The sequence below is a fragment of the Gossypium raimondii genome, chromosome 13 (assembly GCF_025698545.1).
Source record: "Gossypium raimondii isolate GPD5lz chromosome 13, ASM2569854v1, whole genome shotgun sequence".
Lineage (NCBI taxonomy): Eukaryota > Viridiplantae > Streptophyta > Magnoliopsida > Malvales > Malvaceae > Gossypium > Gossypium raimondii.
The window spans coordinates 7377600-7393304 of NC_068577.1; positions in this window are offsets into that span (position 1 = coordinate 7377600).

The following is a 15705-nucleotide window of genomic DNA, read 5'->3' on the forward strand; positions in this document are numbered from 1 at the left end:
GTGAGATAAGATTTGCCATCTTTATTCTGCCCTACTGCAACTTCAGGGGGATAAGACTTGCTTTTTTCAGTCTGCTCCACTACAACTTCAGGGAGATAAGATTTGTAACTTTAATCCGCTCCACTTCAACTTTAGGGAGATAGGATTATTGGCTTTAATCAACTCCACTGCAACTTCAGGGAGATAGGATTATTGGCTTTAATCTACTCCACTACAACTTTAGGGAGATAAGATTCGCCATCTTCTTCAATCCATTCCACTGCAACTTCAGTGGTATAGGATTTGTGGTTTCGCCGCTCTATTCTATAAGGAACATGACCTGTAGAATCCATTTTATGAACCTAATTATGCCTAGTGATTAGGATGTCATGATCAGAATGAATCAAATGCTTCTAACTAGATGTGTATGAATTATATTTGCATGAATACAGAATGTCATTTTTCGAGAATAATCCTTCTTTAACACTTAGGTTGTCATTACTCGTTGTTCATTAAGGCTTTATCGCCGACGTATCATGATGCCATCTCGTTCGACTAGTATCGTCAACAAAAGACCCAAAGAAACACTAAATCAGTTTGCCCCCACTATAATCTTCAAGGTTCAATCCAATGGGACATAAAATTTGTACCATCTTCCTCCCACTGTAATCCAAGGGTAGAAAATCTGGCTTTTTCTCAATCCTCTCCTACTGCAATTCAAAGGTACAGGATGTGAAGCTCTTTGGTCTCGTACACCATTCCCAGGGTGTCAGACCAAATGTTTATGCACAATTTTAGAATTTCCTTCTCCAAGAAAAACCTCTTCCTATTACTCAGTGATCATTGCTTGCTTGTTCATTGAAGCTTTATCACCAACACGATATCTTGTCGTTTTGTTCAATCAATACTTTTGACAACAAAATCCAAAGAGATAGTCTTAATTTAGACTTTTTCTTCTCAGATATTTCAACCTTTAAACTTGGTGAATTCTAAACAATAGTCCTGTTTTAGGTTCCTGTATTATTTGGAAACTTCTAGAGTAATATACAAAACTTCCCTTGTGAAAGTATTATTAGTCCATTAATCATTATTCCAATGCAACTTGCTTGCAAAAAAATCATAACAATGGATAAAATAGAATTCATTTGGGAGCATGGCTCGAAATGAATAAATTATTAATGATAGTAAGAATAAAAAAGGAATTGATTGGGAACACGTATCTTGAAAAAGAATGAACTATTCCAAGAACAAAAAATTCAATATAAATAGTATGAAGACTAGGTGCCCCAGATATCGCAACTTGAACTTCTCTGTACAAACTTTCTGAAGATCTTTCTAAGTTTGACATGTGTTTAGGAGATCTACAGTACTCTGTCGATGCCCCAAGATGTCGCCTACCCTTTCCTATTGATTCAGGTATAGCAAGATCACTGTATGCCTTATTTTGATCAATATTTGAGCCGCCCTTTTTGGGTTTTCAACTCAAATCCCTTTTGGTCTCAAGGCGTCTTTGGCAGGTTTTCGCCTAGGCCTCTCTTCTTTTTCTTTCTTCTCTTTTTTTTGATTTTTTTGAATTTTTTTGTCTCAAGGCGCCCTTTGCGGGTTTTCACCTTGGCCTCTCCCCTTTCAAGTAAAATAATTCTTGACTGAATCTGAATTCACCAGATTGGGCAAGTCTTTGGCATCTATCTTGGTCAATATCAATGCTCCTCCAGAACAGGCCTTCTTTACAACATAAGGTCCTTCCCAATTTGGCATCCATTTTTCTTTAAAATCCTTTTGTATAAGAAAGATCTTTTTCAACATCAGATCCTCCTCTTGGAATTCTCTAGGATGAACCTCTTTGTCATAAGCTCGTATCATCAAACCGTGACGGATAGCTTTTAACCATTTTTTCTTTGATTGGGTTCAACATTCCATAAACCAATGGGCCAGGTGTTACCCCGGCAAAGGTCTTGGGTGACGTTTGATGAGCATAAAGGGTAAATGGTAAATTCTTTATGCCAATCTTTACAAGTCTCAGTCATCTTTCCCACGATCCTTGTTTTATTTTTTTATTTTTTGGCTGCCTATGGCGTCTGATCTTTGAACAGACTACAAACTTTTGACATTGTCCTTTTTGACATTCTTTATCGGCGCTTGATCTCTTTTTTTTGAAATTGGAATTTAATGACTTCGACCTTGTAACATTGGCATATGAAGCTATTTCCACCCTCTTAGTGCAGTAATCGAAAACCATAAAGATGAATCGATATTGGCTAAAAACTTTTGACGAGATTGGCTCCATCACATCCATGCCTCACATATGGAAAATTTATGAAGAAATGAAGGAGGCACATAGGGTTTATCTTCCTCAAATTGGTATTTATGGCATAACTGATGTAATCCCCTTCCACGGTGGACCAACAATACTGAAACCTCGTGATTAACTTGGCTATCGTAAAACTATTAGTATGTGTCCTTCTGACACACTTATGGACCTTTTAGCCTTAACAGCATCCACAGGTCTTAGTAAGCCAAACATATCTTGATATGATCGTGCGAAAACATCTTTGAATTCTTGGAATAATTTAATGATGTTTCGCTTTGTTTCGATGGTAAGACAAACTCCAATCTCTTTCTCTTCTCCTAGGCTCACTGTCCACTGACTTTTGTAGGGTAGGATCTGTTTTTTCATCTTGTTCTACCATTCTTAACAAATCAATAGATAGGTTACAATCTCAGTCATATTCAAAGTCCTGAGATTCCCCTAGACACATGTCTTACTCAAAAGGAGATTATGAGTCAGTAGCAACATCACTCATGTCGTTGATATCTGAAGACCTATTGTAGGTACAAAGGCGGATTCCAAAGAATAAATAAATCTAAGGACAATTATTTGTATGAATGAAGAATAAAATAATATTTAAAAGAGAGTCCAAAGAACAAAAGATTCTATAAATGAAAAGAATGAAAGAATGTTTGCTCAAAAAAATGTATTTTATTGAAATAAAGATTTTGGACACAAGCTTATTTCACAAAAAAGATTCTTATTACCTCTAGGCTTTAAAGCAACAAGTGTGTTTTGAATATTACACTAGATTATCTCTAAAAATACAGGGATCTCTTCCACAGTCCCATTGTTCAAAACACTCCCAAGTATGTAAGGGTTTGGAAACTTTATTCCCCGGTTCCCTCTTCGAATACATCATTAATGTTTAGATTCTCTGATATTCCCTCTGGGCTTTTGACTTATTCAAGGAGTCGCAACTTTCTTGCCTCCTCCTTCAATTATCGCATTTACTACCTCGTCAAAGTGATTAGGTTCTAATGAAATGTCAAACTTCGTAATTCCCATTTTAAACATAGTGCAGTTTTTGATTAAGTGACCCGTTATTCCCACGTGGTACTCGCATTGGGCATTCTCATTATACCATTTTGGGAACGGAGGTTGCACGGGTTCTGAGTAGGACGGAGACACCACATGCACATCAAAAAAATTCTGATACAGCTCCTTATATGCCATCCGGATGGGTGTGAACTGGAGCCTTTCTGTATTTGGCCTCGAGTTAGATTCCTACCTTGAAGAGCCTTGATAGCTAGTGGTTACAGTCATTGGCTGACCTACAGTGACTGATTTGGAATGCCTGGTGCTCAGGTTATTCACTTCATTTTCCCTGTTTCTCGGGTTTTATCTTTTGGTGCTTTGTCCTGCGTCTATCTTTCCACTCCTTATCATGTTTTCGATTATCTCGCTGGACATTACCATATCTGAAAAGCTCATGGTACCGCTTCCCAACATGTGGTTGATGAACGGGGGTTTCAGAGTATTGATGAAAAGCATCGTCATTTCTTTCTCCAAAAGTAGTGGTTGGACTTGTGTTGCTACCTCTCTCCATCTTTGGGCATATTGCCTGAAACTCTCACTTTGCTTCTTTTCCATATTCTGTAAAGTAATTTTGTCAGGCGTAATGTTTGTTACATGATTATACTGCTTCATAAAAGCTTGTGCTAAGTCTTTCCATGAATTAATTTTAGCACGGTCAATAGGTTGTACCATTTTGCTGCTGACTCGATCAGACTGTTTTGGAAGCAATGTATTAATAACTGGTCATTATTAACATATCCTATCATCCATCGACAGAACATCGTGATGTGAACTTTAGGACAACTAGTCCCGTTGTACTTTTCAAACTCTAGAGTTTTGAACTTTGGCGGGAGTACTAGATTTGGGACCAGGCTCAATTCCTTAGCGTCAACCCCGCAATGGTAGTCAGCATTTTCCATTGCTTTAAATTTCTCTTCCAGCCATCTGCATCAGTTCTTAAGTTGTTTCGACAGATCTACCCTAACCTTTTCCATTTTTGCCACCTCATCGAAATTAGGGACAACGGGATTAGTTGGATTATTCCCCGAATTAGAAACTGAATGTATCGGGTAGTTTATTGGTACAGAGGTACCGACCTGACATTGTTGAGGCCTGATCGTAACAGTTGGTCCTCGTGGGTACACCTCGGGTTGTGTCTGAGCATTTATCGGGGTGAAACTCAGAGGTTCGTCATTATCATCTCCAGAATTGACCATCGGGCTTTTCCCTTTTTCTAGCCCCCGGGTTAACAACTGGGTCAATTGATCCATCATATTCTTTTGGGACTCTAACATCTGGTCCCTCATATTTTGTTGAATTTTGATCAATTTCTCTTGCATTTTCATTTGAAACCGGTCTTGCATTTCTCTTTGAATATGTTCTAACCTTTCCAATCTTCTGTCTATTACTTTTGTTTTTCTGCTAGTACCGTAACGATGCTTAGTCGATAGACTTTTTTTCGGTTCCCAGGTTTACTGAAATAATTTTACCTAATTAGGGTCATTTTGTGAAAATCCAATGCATATGATGCAATGTAATGCAGATGCATGGAATGAATGCAAAAAGAAAGAGAGGCATTGATTCTGAATTCAATTCCATTAGAAAAACTTTTCTAGAAAACAACTTTCTTTACATAAAACGGATTACATATGCGGCTTTGCCCTCATATTCCAAGCGAAGATATCGATCTTTTTCTTTATATCCGGATGCTAGGATCAAATCTTACGAATTTTCCAAAATCTGTCTCTACTATCTCCTTTTTGTTTTATCCGAGCCACGACCTATTGCTCATCCCGCGGTGCTCTTTAGTTTCTTTGAGACGTGACAGCTCTCGAATAATCTTTGTCAGTTTGAATCCTCAGGCAGCGAAGCATAGTTGTATATTCCTCCATGAACTTCCAGCCTTCTCTCGTTGTGTTTAATCAGACCATATTCGGGCAATCGCATTATATTCCACTTTATCAAGAAATTCGTTTTCCATGACAAGCTTTTCTATTTAGCAATAAAATTTGAATCAACACCTCTTTTCTATGATGAAAATGTAAAGCAATCATAAACAAAACAAAACAAAATACGTCAGTACAGAAGAAATAAACAACAGAATAGAACACCTATTTCGGTGACCATTAGGGTTTGGCACGGATTTACCGAGGGTAGGTTCTTAGGGCTCTCTATATACGGTTCGGTTCTAAGGAAAGGGTACCTGAACTAGCAGATTCCTCAATCCTCACCCATTATATGCTCATATGGAATGATTTCAATTCAGGGGAATACATTTTCCTATGGCTACACGGAGATGAAAATCTCATGAAGACATAGGTACGGATGCATCCTGGAAGCGATCCACTATCCTGCATGGAGGTGAAAACCTCACGAAGGAGTAGCTTCTCACTCTCAATTAAAAGGATGTGACCAACGGTCATGCAATGCAATGTGTGGATATATAAAAATTTAAAATACAAAACATGATGAAAACTATAACTCAAAACAGATGAAATGCAATGAGAGGGTCATATGTTAAAAACCAAAATTTCAATTTTCGACAAAAAAGACAAAAATTAATCAATTTACGGCTTGACTCTCTTATGGTCCCCAGCAGAGTCGCCAAGCTGTCGAAACCAATTTTATTTTGAAAAACGGGGTCGACCTTTAAAACGAAAATGGAGTCACCACCAATCTTTTTTCGAGGTGTGATCGAGTCACCTTGAGATTAATCATTTTAATAAAATATTTTGATTTATTAAAATAATGATTTTGGTCTACAAAATTTGAAAAAACGGGCTCGGGAGTTGGTTACGCACGAGGAAGGATTAGCACCCTCGTAACGCCCAAAAATTGGTATCTAATTGATTAATTAACGTCCTAATGTCGAAAATTTAAAAAGATTTTAAAATACAATCCTCTTTAAAAACCTAAATAAATCGAATTTGATGTTAAGACCTCCTTGTCCCGAAGTAATAAGATGTCACATCCAGTAAGTTAGGATACGACATTTTAACCCTCGAAACTAAGCTTGTTTCATGCATTAAAGTTTAAAAAGGGTATTCGGTTATTTGAATCAAAACAATCGAAACCCAGTAAGTTAGGGCACGATTTTCTCAAAGCTCCAAAGTACCGAATATTGTCTTATTTTTAAAAGTTTTTTTTAATTGGGGAAAATTGACGCAATATTAAAACGATGCGTACAAACTTTGATAAAAAAAAAGGGCAATATGAAAATACAAATAAACAATTTATAAAACACATAAGGGTAATTATTTAAATACTAGCATCAATAATCAAAGACCAATGAATTTAAAACAAATAGTATAAAAAAATATATAAGGCAAAATAAAATGTAAACAAATTTAAAAAAATGAATTTGAAAATGAATAATAAGGGAAAAAGTTTGAAATCAACAATATACAAATCAATAAATAAATTATATATAAAAAAAGTAGGTAATATATGTATAAGTTTGGAATAAATAATATATAAAAATGAAAATAGGTAATATATAAAGTAAGAATATATAAATGAGTTTAAAAATAAATATTGTGTAATAAGGAATTTAGAACAAGTTATACACAAAACATCTTAAAATAAATGGTATATAAAATAGATAGTATAAAAAATTTTGCAATTGATAATATATGGAAAAAATTAAAGCAAATAATCAAACAATTTAAAATGGATGATTTATAACACGAGTTTTAAAAATAAACAACATGTGTGACATAATATTAAAAACAAATAAAGTATATAATTAATGGAAGAAAATAAAAGAATGATAAGCATGGTTAAATAAATGAACAATATGTAAATAAGAAAGTTGATGGATAAATAAACGAATAAAACTAAAAGAATAATTAGTGATTAAACAATTAAATGGATAAATAAAAAAGGTTTAAAAAACGCTTAAGTCAGCCTAACTGTCACAATATGAAGATTCAACGAAATTCCTCCACCAAAATCCAACTCAAATGAAAGTAACTTAAAAAAAACGAAGATGAATGAAGAACAAAATAAGAACAAGCAATAGAAAATAAGAACGCAAGAGAGGGAGAAACTTGAGTGAATGCTCTTAAGAATTATTATTGCTCCAAACTCAAGTCTTACAATGAAGGGAGAGGCCTCTATTTATAGTTGAGTCTCCCCAAATCAAACGGTACAGATCAATTACATCAACGGCTAGGATTAAAGGGTATCTACAAATTAAATTTATAAGATTACAAAATCATATCTTCTAAGATTGCATATCATATCTAAGATTTCATATCCTTGAAGATTATATTTTCATATGCCTCAAGCTTGTAGATGGACCTTCAACCTTTTCAAGTAATGGGTCATTCCGATCTGGCCAAACGATATAATTTTGGACTAGACTTGGACTTTGTTTTATTATTTTGGGTTTATTATTTTTTCTGTGAGCCCAGGCTAAATTGGCCTATTACAAGTATATCCAAAAGAAATAAAGGAAACTCATTATAATCTCTTGAGAAATCAACTAGGAGTCTTCAATCTTGACGGGAATCTGCTTCAAAATTGGCTTCAATGGTGTTTTTTGAGTTGTTTTCTTGAGTATTCTATGATGGCTCCCTCTTATCTTTTTATTTTTGTCATATATACGCCTTAGAATGCTTGAAAAACCTAAAAATCATGTTTTCCCCCAGTTTAGAGTGCTGATTCGTGAAACCAACACGGCCTACCACATGGCTTTATGGCAATCTGTGTGACTCCTGTAACTTGTTCCGATTTTTCAGTTTTCACTTGTTTTTCATTCATTTTGCTCCAAAATGCTCTCCTAAGTATAAAAATATTAGTTTAAAGGATTAGGAGCATAAAATTTACCATTAACATCGAATAATCACCGAAGAACGTATTAATAATGAGATTAAAACCTGTTACCTTTAGCGCTTATCAACTATAGGTCCAATTTGTTTCAGAACTTCATATGGTCTAATGTATCTTAGGCTCAACTTGGCCTTTCAACCAAAATAAAGCACCTTTTCCACGGGGAAACTTTTAGAAACATTTTGTCTCCTACTAAAAACTCAATTTCTTTCTATTTCAAATCTACGTAAGATTTTTGCTTGTATTATGTTGCTTTTAGTCTATCTTTAATTAATCTGACTTTATTTTCAATTTTCTTAATCAACTCTGGCCCAATTATTTTTCTTTCACCTAGATCGATCCAACATTCTAGCCCTACAATACTTCATATGGGGTCATTTGAATACTTGATTGGAAATTGTTATTGTAAGCAAACTCCGACAACGGCAAATAATGTTCCCAGTTGCCTTCAAAATCAATGGTACAAGATATCTTCGAGAATCTGAATAACTCTCTCTGATTGACCGTCCTTTTGAAGATGAAATTTTGTACTGAAATTCAGTTTCATTCCAAGTGACTTGTGCAACTATTTCCAAAATCTTAAAGTGAAACTAGGGTCCCGATCTTATTCTATAATACAATCTCTTTTTACTCATAAACCCTGTAATTCATTTGAAACTCACCTTCATATACTGTTGCTTATATTTTCCTTTAAAGCTTCTATCTACCAAAACAATATATGAACTCACATTTATTCATACAATGACTTTTCATTTCTTTTAACCATGTGTAATGTTCCCTTTTACTTGTATAAAATGATTCAACTAAATAACATCATGGCTTAATTCGTTATTTGGCCTTCAAATTACATTTATTTTTTATTTTGATATTTAAATTATTATTTTCTCAATTTAATATCTAAATTATACTAGATTAGGCTTTTCACCTTTTTAACCGATGTTAAGAAAAAAAACATTTGTTAGATTGAGCCAAAGAAAGAGTGGCATTTGACATGTAAAAACTATGTATAAACCAAAAAGAATTGTAAAAGATAGAAATAAAATATAAAAAATCCATAAATATATATAATGTAAAATTATATATGTCAATTATAAAATGATAAATATATGTGAAATAATTAAATATATAAAAAATTTAGAAAAATAGATAAAATATAAATATATATAAATTATTAAAATGGAAAGAAAGTATAAAAAATTCATATATAAACTATAATATTTATACAAAGTAATGTTAACATTAAATAAATATAATTATATTAAGGGTAAACTACACCAACAAATCACTCAACTTTGATAAAATAACAAAATAGTCACTAAACTTTAGAAAAATAACAAACCAGTCAAGTTAAATTTTTGTTTGTATAAACCATACAAAAATTGTAAAAAAAGGAATAAAATATAAAAAATTCATAAATATATATTATCTAAAAATTATATATGTCAATTATAAAAATGAAAAAAAATTAGAAAAGTAACAAACCGGACACTAACGTTATCAAAAGGTGACAAATCAGTCACCCGCTAACATTTTCTATTACAGGCCTAACGGAACAGGTGACGTGGCCAGTTAATTAGCTAACGTAGTAAGTTAACTTGCCACATTGGACATGAGTTGGACATGATGAGCCAAAAGGTCTTCTTCTTCTTCACCTAACCATCAAAAGTAAAAAAATTATCAAACAAAAGGTATGGCATTTTTAAAGTCGCTAACCCCTGCCACTATCGTTGATGCTACGTCTTCCTCTGCTTTTCCAACCCTTTTTTTTCTTTTCTTCTTCTTATTCCTCATTTTCTCGCAATTCTTCTCATTTCCCCAACACAAAAAGCCTCCCTTTCCTCTCTTCACTGCTCTTAACATGGATTCACCTTCATCTCATCACAGCCCATGTCACGTTTCTTATCAAATTGTAACACCCCTAACTCACTTATGACACCGGATTGGATTACCGAGTATTTCGAAGAATTTAACAACATTTAACCTTACATAAATTCTATATTTCTAAGTAAATATTAATAACAAATCACATTTAATTTAAGCCAAACATACTTTTATGGGCCTTAACTCAAACATTTAACCTTACATAAATTATATATTTCTAACTCTAATCATAATTTGCAAACCTTCTGAGGTCAATTTGAAACAAACCTAAAAAGTTGGGTAAAAGTTAAAAATTTTAGAAAATAGGAGTCACACGACCGTGTAACACAGGCTAGCCCATGTGGCCAAAACATGGTCATGTGTCTATCCCACACGCCCGTGTGGTAAATCCATATGCTCATGTCCCCAAACTGTGTAACTCACTGACTAGGACCACACGACCGTGTCCCAGCCCGTGTGTGTGCTCGAAAAAGAGTCGCACGATTGTGTCGCAAGCCGTGCCTCAGACTATGTAACTCACTGTTTTGGGTGTGAAACCTGCACCTGAAACTTAAAAGACACACGATTCTTTGAATGAGCAGTAGTGTGATGACTGTGTCTCGCATCGTGTGTACCAAATATACCTTAAAAGTCAAGTTTACTAATTATATTTTCTTGTGCCACAAGCATACCATTAGCCAACCTATAAACCTATCCAATACTTACTTAAACAAAACCAAAACATATCAAAATCACACTTACACAACCTATTCTCATCAACCAACCTATATACCCATATTGGTACCACATGTAATTACACAATCAACCCAAACATCAACAAATTCAATATATCAACTATTTCAAATTATATATGCTTAACATGTCATATTTACATGCATAAACACCAAAACATCAAACATACCATACCAATATCAAAATGACCATTTCCAACTAACTAGTTTAACTACATTATATCATCGTACTACAAGACCCTTTTTAATTACATGCCACTTTTAACAAACGTTAAAACAAAACACAAAATGACTACTAAGGGATGGATGATAGTGTGTGAGCTCCCAAGTTGATCCAATTGATGCTATGATTCCAAGAGTCCTACAAAATCAAACTAAACGAGTAAGCTCAAAGAAGCTTAGTAAGTTCGATAAGTCAATTCATTGTCTGCATATTACCAAATTTCCAACGAACGTGAACATTTAATACACTGAATTAAAGCATGTTAGGCACTAAGCCTGAATAACATCGGCACTAAGCTTGAATAACACCAGCACTAAGCCTACTAGGCACTAAGACTGAATAACACCGACACTAAGCATGCTAAGAACTAAGCCTGAATAACACTATATGAATTTTAAGTGCAACTAATAATGATAATTAAATGTAAATATAAATCGTATAGTACGAACTTACCTAAATCACCACAGTTGTTAAAGCTAGCTGAAAGCTAATCCGAGACTTTTGCCTTACCCCGATTCAAGTTTGATAGATTCTTTTCTTGATCTAAATAATAATTTAACTCAATTATTATAATTCCAACATTCTAACAAGTATTTTTATACAATTAAACCCTTCCATCACAAATTTATAAATTTACCCCCTATACTTTAACTTTCTTAAAATTTAGTCCTTAAATTCTTAACTTGAAATTTCACCATTTTTCTAACTAAAACATGCGATTTCACTAGGGTCCTTTACAACCCATATCTTTCATTATTTCACATTAGCCTCAAGGAATTTTACATTTTTAACAATTTAATCTTTAACCCTAAATTCATAAAAGTCACTTAATAAAACATGTTCATTTAACAACTAACTTTAATTATCTATCAATTAAATTCACAAATTCATCAATTTCATTCATTGGATATCCCTCAACCCTTAACAATTTTGCAAATTAACCCTTGGGCTAAGTAGTTTAAGCTAAAATGAGTTCAAAAATATAAAAATCATTAAAAATGGGACCCAAAATCTCACCATGCATGAGCAAAACCACAACCAAAATTTTCCTCCTTCTTAACAATGGTGTTCGACCAAGAAAGAAAAGAAAAATGATGAAGATGACATTTGTTTCATCTTTGTTTTATTAATTTTAACTTAACTTATTTAATTGCTAATCTAACCTTTAGAATCTATTAAAATCACACAAAACTTCTCCATCACAATCCACTATCTTAATATATGTTTTAATTACCATATAAGTCCCTTAAATTAAAATTTCATAGCCATTAAACCCTTTTATAATAGAATTCAACTTTGGCATCATTTCTAATTAGTCTTTTTTACCTAATTAACCATTTAAACTTCAAAGTTTCTTAACAAAAATTTAATACTACCTTAAATTAACCCTATAAATATTAAATAAATAATAAAATAATAACTCACTTGTCAGAGTCATGGTCTCGAAACCACTGTTTCCTATACCACTGAAATTGGGTTGTTACACAAATTCCCAATTTGAGCACTGCCCAGTTTTTTTCTCATCAAATCTTGTTTTTTATTACTATTATCTTTAATAAAATTTTCTTATTTCTATCTCGGATTTGCAGGAAAATTTAAGAGATAAGTTTTGGAGATAATTCACTAATCAGCTAATCTGATAAACATAACATGGAACAACAATAAAGAAACTGGATCCCATGGAAGATATGTATAATAGTGTAAGACTAAAGAGTGAATGGCTAAAAAAGGATTTTGTTTGCTGATTATGGAGGAATTAAAAAATCACTCTACAATACAAGATCAAATGATAAACTATGATTCAATATAGAACTCATCACAACTCTTCTCGTATCTTTTTTTTAACTTGTGCGTGAAGAACAAATCCACCACGCTAAGCATTCCTCTATATTAAGTGTGACTTATATGATTTTTGTATTACCCCTTATTCTTATTATTACGGAAAACATCATGTAGACTAATCTTTTATTCATTAATATCTTATTCTATGATACAATATGTTTGTACTCCTAAACCTAATAATTCATTTTAAACTCACATTCATATATTGTTGCTTATATTTTCATGATCAAGTACCATTTATCAACATTTCAATTCTAATTAAACACAAAACTTACCAATTTTATTGTTACAAGCCACGACACTTGAGAAATGAGAGGAATGTTTCTTTTCTTTCTTTTTGTTCCAGTTTGCGAACAAAGGAGAAAATGGTGTTTTCATCTTTTCTTTCCCACTAAGGGAAACCCGCGCATGTGCTTACGTATGTATATACATAGAGAGCGAGAGGGAAAGGTAATTAACATTCTATTAGCTTAAGTTATTAACTAGCTTACTAGTTTCTTATGTTATAATTCTAGTTAGTAAAAGATGTTAAGCAATAATCATGACTTTAAATGGCTTAATTGCCAACATGCCTTTAGATTAATTGCCATTTAAGGCACTTGTTAAACTAGAAATTAATTTCTATTAACTCTAATTATTCGTCCGTCTGAAGATGAAATGCTGTAATGAAATTCAATTTATTCCAAGTGACTCAGGCAACTATTTCCAAAATCTTGAAGTGAAACGAGGGTTTCGATCTTATTCTATAGTATTGTAACACCCCTAACCCCTCTCCGACGTTAGATTAGGGTCACGAGCATTACTAACCAATTGACACATTTAATTGCATCATAAGCAGTAGTATAAGCTAACTAATATCGTCATAATATACAAGGGCAGATCATGCCAATCTAATACTTTCATAATAGTGTCTTATATAATCGAATAGTGTATCATGCTATGTAATGCTACACTTAGTCTTCCACTATCTACACTCTTATCACTATTATACAATGCTAAACTTGGTCCTCCACTATCTACACTCTTATCAATATTTATCCCCTCTTAAAAGCTAGAAGTTGGATACATAACAAGACTATTCCAAATATTAGCATCATAGTATTGAACCATACTCTGACTACTACTACCTTTGGTATTAGTAGAATGACCTACTTCACCTAGCTTAGGTTATTTCATTCCAAACCAGAGTAAAAGTTACTCTTGTAGCCTCTAATATGAGCGTATAGATCCCTAGAAATAGCCTATGAACAAATAGGGACTAATTTGGAACAATTCTAAAAGTTTTAAGGCAATCTCAAAAAACACCTAGAAATAGGGGACACACGACCATGTGGCTAGACCGTGTGACTTTTGAAGTTGGGACATATGGTTGTGTCCCAGCCTGTGTCTCTGCCCGTGTAACTAACTGACTTGGGCCACACGGCCATGTCGTAGGCCGTGTGCCAGACCATGTGGCTCTTGACATGGGCGTGTGACTATCCTATACGACTGTGTACATGGGCCGTATACCTCTCGAATTAATCTTACACGGCCGTGTTGCTGACCTTGTCAGCCCGTGTGGAAACTGCACATATACTGGTTTTCAATACGTTCAAGGTACATGTCCATGTGAGTGCCCGTGGGTGTCACACGGCCGTGTGACAGACTGTGTCTCAAGTCGTATGCACCTAAATGTGCCTTAAAACTCAAGTTTACCATTTCATTCTTGCTTGGACACTAAAAAACTAAATTACCAGTCATTTAACCGATTCAAAACACAATTAAACATGCTCAAAATATGCTGAAACAATCATCTTAAACGCCTAACTAATGTACCTTCATTGGTACCATATTTCATATTTCCAACATATAACAAGGCATCAACCATTTCATTCACATTCATACCAAATTATCAAGGTTGACTAATGTTCTAACAATTTAGCTAACAAGCTAAATCTAACATATACCAAAACATCAACTAAGCTAACCTACCAAAACATAGCTTCACTCTCAAGCATATGCACATATAAACATCATTACACATGGAATTCAAAACATCATCATATTAACAAAATATCATTCCAAAAGACCCCCTAGGTACATGCCACTACAAAATATAACATCACCGCACTTGAGCTCGAGATTTTTATTAGGTGTTAAGTCGATGATAAGCTGAAAGTACCTAACCTGTGCACGGAAAACAAGAATCATACGCTAAGTATAACTTAGTGGTATTTCTATAATTCGAACAATTTAAACTTGATATGAATAGATAAGATATAAAGATGCAATAAGTAAGGTTATAAAACATATGTATCAAATCAATAATGCCAACTTACTCATTCTTTATTCACATTCAATAGAGTTCACAAATTTTAGTACATGGCAATAATATTTCATATGGCATTTGAGAAACCAATTCATTCAATGGCATATTTCGTCTCTACGTCCAATTCATGATTTCATTTCTCACAATTCAATCCATATTCACAACAATCTACCATTTCATATTACATTTCACATCTCATTTCCATTTCTCAACCATGTCATTTCAATATCAAACACATCGATTTTATCGTTTGTTTTCCCTATTAACACGACTCGGACTAGTTTGGATACACAGATCCAATCAACACACCAGTTTAGCACCTAGTGCCTCATCGGATAAATCCGAAGTAATAACTATTCCCAGCACTATATAAGTTGACACCCAGTGTCTTATCAGTTAAACTGAAGCAAATTGGCACCCAGTGCCTCATCGACTCGAGGTCGAAGAATTCCCTGAACTCTTCCTATCCTATGGAATGCCATCTATATCTGACTTAGCCAGAAACAATCCATAGGGTTTCCTTTCACTTTTCAATGCAACCAATGTTCTGATTTCATATATG